We start from the raw sequence: 6,642 nt of genomic DNA, 5'->3' as shown, positions 1-6,642 counted from the left end.
CTTGTTTTAACTGTGTTACTTTAAGGGTTGATGCCCTCTTTTTTATTTCTTCTCCTGTAGTGTTGTGTTTAAATTGTTTGCACCCTTTAGACCCTCCCCCTTTCATCATGTTGTCCTGTGGGAGAGGACTTGGAGCAGGCGGCCTATAACACGGTTGTTTTCTTGTGTGTTGTTCTTGTCAGGTACAATAAATTGAGAACTCGCCCCTTTGAAGACAAACTAATTACTTAGTAAAACCAGCACAACGCAGAAAGGATCCGGTTACACCACTTCTGTTATTTGCTGTTGTTTCTCAAATAAAATGCATAACAATATTACAGCTTTCATTGATTTATTTCAAATTTGAAACAATAATCGAATTGTTGGGTCAGAAATTGATACTGAATCGAATCGCCATGATGGGTTTGATTTACACTCCTAGAGCCAAGTAACAACAAGAAACCAGCAAACAGTAACTGAACAGGAGGTGTATGGCTGTATGTGTACAGGTGCTGGTCATAAAATTAGAATATCATGAAAAAGTAGATTGATTTCAGTAATTCCATTTAAAAAGTGAAACTTGTATATTATATTCATACATTACATACAAACTCATATATTTCAGATGTTTATTTTGTTTAATTTTGATGATTACAAATGACAACAAATAAAAATCTCAAATTCATCATATCAGAAAATTAGAATATTGTGAAAAGGTTCAAAATTGATGGCCCCTGGTGCCACACTCTAATCAGCTAATTAACTCAAACCACCTGCAAAAGCCTTTAAATGGTCTTTCAGTCTAGTTCTATAGGCTACACAATCATGGGGAAGACTGCTGACTTGACAGTTGTCCAAAAGACGACCATCGACACCTTGCACAAGGAGGGCAAGACACAAAAGGTCATCGCTAAAGAGGCTGGCTGTTCACAGAGCTCAGTGTCCAAGCACATTAATAGAGAGGCGAAGGGAAGGAAAAGATGTGGTCGAAAAAAGTGTACAAGCAAGAGAGATAACCGCACCCTGGAGAGGATTGTGAAACAAAACCCATTCAAAAATGTGGGGGAGATTCACAAAGAGTGGACTGCAGCTGGAGTGAGTGCTTCAAGAACCACCACACACAGATGTATGAAAGACATGGGTTTCTGCTGTCGCATTCCTTGTGTCAAGCCACTCTTGAACCACAGACAGCGTCAGAAGCGTCTTGCCTGGGCTAAAGAGAAACAGGACTGGACTGCTGGTGAGTGGTCCAAAGTCATGTTCTCTGATGAAAGTAAATTTTGCATTTCCTTTGGAAATCAAGGTCCCAGAGTCTGGAGGAAAAGAAGAGAGGCACTTCATCCACGTTGCTTGAAGTCCAGTGTAAAGTTTCCACAGTCAGTGATGGTTTGGGGTGCCATGTCATCTGCTGGTGTTGGTCCATTGTGTTTTCTGAGGTCCAGGGTCAACGCAGCCACATACCAGGAAGTTTTAGAGCACTTCATGCTTCCTGCAGCTGACCAACTTTTTGGAGATGCAGATTTCATTTTCCAACAGGACTTGGCACCTGCACACAGTGCCAAAGCTACCAGTACCTGGTTGAAGGACCATGGTATCCCTGTTCTTAATTGGCCAGCAAACTCTCCTGACCTTAACCCCATAGAAAATCTATGGGGTATTGTGAAGAAGAAGATGCAATACACCAGACCCAACAATTCAGAAGAGCTAAAAGCCACTATTAGAGCAACCTGGGCTATCATAACACCTGAGCAGTGCCACAGACTGATCGACTCCATGCCACGCCGCATTGCTGCAGTAATACAGGCCAAAGGAGGCCCAACTAAATACTGAGTGCTGTACATGCTCATACTTTTCATGTTCATACTTTTCAGTTGGCCAACATTTCTATAAATCCTTTGTTTTTATTGGTCTTCAGTAATATTCTAATTTTCTGATATGATGAATTTGAGATTTTCATTTGTTGTCATTTGTAATCATCAAAATTAAACAAAATAAACATCTGAAATATATGAGTTTGTATGTAATGTATGAATATAATATACAAGTTTCACTTTTTAAATGGAATTACTGAAATCAATCTATTTTTTCATGATATTCTAATTGTATGACCAGCACCTGTATGTATGTATAAAGAATATATCTGCAAAATTTCTTATATTCAACTACAAAAAATACTTAACAAACACATTTAAGAAAATTGTGCAAAATAGCAATTAGAAAATAAAAATCCTATCAGATTTATAGTCCCCACACTGCAGAGATATTAGAAGATTTTTTGCAGCTCATGACCATATTGTAAGAATTTTACATTTTTGTCAAGTGATTGACACTCTTAATTGTTTTTGAATTATAAGCTGTAACCTGAATATTTTAGGCTGACTGAGTCTGTACAGAGAAATGATGGTTATAGAGAGGCCTGTAACAGGTTAAAGAAGGAAGGACCTGTGACAATGCTCCTTTGTGCACCCAGGATGCAACAGACTGTCACTGAACACACTCCTCAGATGTGCACCACTTTCCTGCAATTTCATGGCAAAATGAAACACCTCAACTAAATAATAGTTGTTTCCTGAAGAGTGACTCATACTGTATCTTGTTTTTTTATGAAAAACCCTGAAATATTAAAGTAAAAGTAAAATGAAAAAAGTAAAAGGATGCCATTCTATGACTGATGTTGACGCTCTACGGAATCCTTTTGTATTAAAATAAGAATACTCGGTTCCTTTCATTTATTATGTGTCATCAGTTTTGCTGTCGAGTTGGAAGACAAGATAACATTCATTGAATGAATAGTTTTGGCATTTAGCACATCTTTTGCCTGTTTTCAACGTAAAAATTTTGGCCGCCTGTAAAAATATTTGACACGGCTGCCTTAGAAGAAAGTAATTCACAAAAATAGCTCCGCTGGTCTATTTTAAGTGATAAAATACATCTATTTTTAGAGAGGAGCCCTGACTGCCCTCTAACATTACCTTGCATGTTGTGTGATAGGAAAGCTTCTATAAACTCGCAAAGAGGTTGACCCCCCCTCCCCCCCCCCCTCCCCCCCCCAAAAAAAAAGAGAGAAAATCTTCTTTTGGTTTATTGACAGAGGATCATTCTACAGTTTGTTTGTTTTTTTATGCTGGTGTACTTTTCTTCACAAAGCATAATAGGCATCCACCTTCTTCCAGGGTGAGTCAAGGTAAACGAAACACTGAGGCTGTTTATGGAAGTTTATGGATGCTTTAAAAAAAAGCAATTTTTTAAGAAGTTATATGTAAACATTTGTATCTAGTGTGGCAATATGTTCAATGTATGCATAAGAGTGATAAAAAATGGCAAGGTTTGAAAAAGCTCAGGAATATTATCTGCTTTGATTTTGCCTACACAGAAAAAAAAAATTGCCTGTAATTTTCATTAGAAACACCAGAGGTCATTGTAGAATCAGATGAGCATGTTTCTCCTTTATTTTACTTTTAAAATAAATCTAAATAATACCCTAGTAGTCACTCTGCCTTTTCTGACCTACTATACACATATCTTGAAAGCATTAGAGTGCATTTTTTCCCCCTTAAAGCTGTTCAGTTATTTTTTGGTAAAGTATGGATTAGCAGAGTCAGTGAATATAACAGATACAATGCCTCCTGTGATCAGGGTGAACAAACCATTTCCTCCACTGACCCCAAAAATAGCAATGCAACAAACTGGGGAACCCTAAAATATATATTCAGTTGTACTTAAATATATAAATCACATATATATAAAGCATAAATATATAAATATTATATATATATATATATATATATATATATATATATATATATATATATATATATATATATATATATATATACATATATATATATATATATATACATACATATATATATATATATACATACATACATACATACATATATAAATACACACATATATATGTATATATAGATATACATATATACATATATGTATATAATATTTTTACCCTATGCAACAAGCCTAAACATTTTTATTTTTCATACATCTGTAGCTGCTTTCAGATGGAGGCCTGCAATGCAATCCAAGAGTTCTTGGATTCTTTCCTTTATATTTCCTTTTCTTTTGCTTGTTTCTAATGTAAATCCCGTTAACTTTATTTCTCTATCTACATGCTGCATTAGAGTCAGTGTTGGTTCATGCATTTTATTTGTATAATTAGCTTCCAGCTAATAATATAAATATAAAGGCTTCTGATCCAAGGCATTATTTCAGTGAAGTCGGCATCATGCTGCTGTTTTCTCCAGCTGACCGTCAGGTGAGCCGAAGGAGCCCAAATCGAGTGTGGATGTTTGTGTTTCTTGGTGTTATCAGCTGAAAGCATGTCCCTGCTTTTCTGCTGGCTGGCTTCCTGTATCAGTGGGAAGTTAGACTGCAAAAGCACAGCTATGCTTTGTCTGTGGAGCTCCTACGTGACGGAGCAGAACAGAGGCTCCACCAACAGCAACACAGATGGCCCTGGCATTTCATTGATCATTTGGGATGGTTCACAGTGTACTTTCTTTGTTGTTGGGCTTTAATCTGTTTTATACAATGCTGTGATAGGAAAGATGTGCAAAGATAACAAAACAATTTTTTTTAATTATCATTTAAAATGATTGCAGTACAGATGAAAATTTTAGAAGATTTTAAAATATATATTTCAAATATAAAATATTGAAAATAAATATATATATATAATATATGTTTAAAATATATATATTTTAAAATGCATATTTTAAAATATATAACAATGTGGTACTGCTATAAGTTTAATGATATTAGTAACAGTTGAATGAACATGAATAATTACATTTTAACCTGAAAAAATAGCGGCACAAACAACTATTTTTGCTGTACAAACCAGCACAAACGGAGTTGAGTTAATTGACAACCATTTCATCTGATTTGAAGAAGGTGGGGGCGCTGGTTGACCTTTGATGACCTCTACAAACATTTCTTTATACCTTTAAAATGATAGCGGCACAAATGAAAATGTTTGCTGCACAAACCTGCACAAACGTAGCACGATGTTTGATATTGATTTGGTCTGAGTTGAAGAAGGGGGGGCAGCAACTTCACTCAGGTGACAAAGGGATGTGCAGCTGTGTGTGAATGCATAGTTTGTCAGGGTTCTGTTTATTTTTAGTTTATTTGTATTTGTAGTTGTTTTCTAGCAGTGTTTTGTTCCTGAGCAACTCTCTGTTGCCCCCTTGTGTTTGTTTCCTTTCCCCTTGGCTTCCTGCTTCCATCCAAACCGGTTCCTTGTCAGCTCATTAGTCCAGTCTTTGATCTGTCGCCTATATATACTCTCCCTGTGCAGTTCCTCAGTGCTGGGCCACCTCTCAATGGGACGTGCCTGGAACACCTCACCAGGGAGACGTCCAGAAGGCATCCTAATCAGATGCCTGAGCCACCTCAACTGGCTCCTCTACTCTGAGTCCTCCCCGGATCAATACAATGTCACAAGTACAGAGAAACTAAATGAACCCTCTGCATTTAACCCATCCTCTTGGGGAGCAGTGGGATGCCATTGTGCGGCACCCGGGGAGCAGAGTGGCGTTAAGAGATTTCTGGCTCAGAGTGGCAGTCTGTGGGAGTAGGGATCGAACTCAGAACCTCAGCAGCCCAAGCTCTATGCCCTGACCACTAGGCCACACACTTGTTTAATCTCCCCGTTTGTTAAAGATACAGATGTCTCATGTCTGACATGAAAATCCCCCTAAATTCTAGGGACCAGAACCTATGAGGGTCCGGTGTGAAGTTTCTACAGGCAGTGATGATTTGAGGTGCCCTGTCATCTGTTGGTGTTGATCTACAGCTTAATCACGTTTAAAGTTGCCGCATTCATCAACTTGAATCTTTTACAGCACTTTGTGCTTCCCTGTGCAGACAGACTTTATGGAGATGCTGATTTCATTTTCCAGCAGGACTTGGCACCTGATCACAGAGCAATGAAAAGCAACACTTGCTTTAATGGGTGGTGTATCTCTGTGCTGGATCGGCCTCCTGGAGAAACATTAGTTTTAATTCTCTGTGCAAACAAAAATAAATATATACGGTAAACATTTCCTTTTTGTCTGTTCACCTGTGAAAAAAATTATTTGGACTTAAACGCAGGTCATCTAATCTTCTCTCTCGCCCCCTGTGGATTACATTTTTTACTACATAATTAAATTGCAAGGCTTAAATCCTATCAGAAGATGTTGAATCCCATCTTTACATCCCAATAATTCCTAAAAGATGAGGTTTCTGTTTATGTCTGAACCCAACAATCCACCAGCTTCATGTCAGAGGACAATTATATTGCCAGTAGAGCATTGAATGTTATTTAACTTATGCATCAATAGTTGCAATAAGTGAAATAAAACGTCTTAAATATATTTATAGAGGAAATAAACTGGCCAAGATGTGACATTACTTCATTTCTGAGATGTTGTAGTAATATTTTGACTCTGTATAATATGTAAAGAAACTGCTTTTCTTTCATTAAAGCCAACTAATTAAACTGTGGACTCCTTTTTTTCACCATTTAAAGCTTAAGTCAAACTGTAAACAATGATATTTAATCAGGCCATTCAAATTCTTAGTTTAAACATTTTATGTTTTATTTTTGAATGGGGTCTTACTTAATATTTAAAGACCTCAGAGGATTTTTCCTAGACC

Source organism: Cyprinodon tularosa, unplaced genomic scaffold, assembly GCF_016077235.1.
Source record: "Cyprinodon tularosa strain WSP-4 unplaced genomic scaffold, ASM1607723v1 ctg114, whole genome shotgun sequence".
NCBI lineage: Eukaryota > Metazoa > Chordata > Actinopteri > Cyprinodontiformes > Cyprinodontidae > Cyprinodon > Cyprinodon tularosa.
This window is presented reverse-complemented; position numbering follows the sequence as displayed.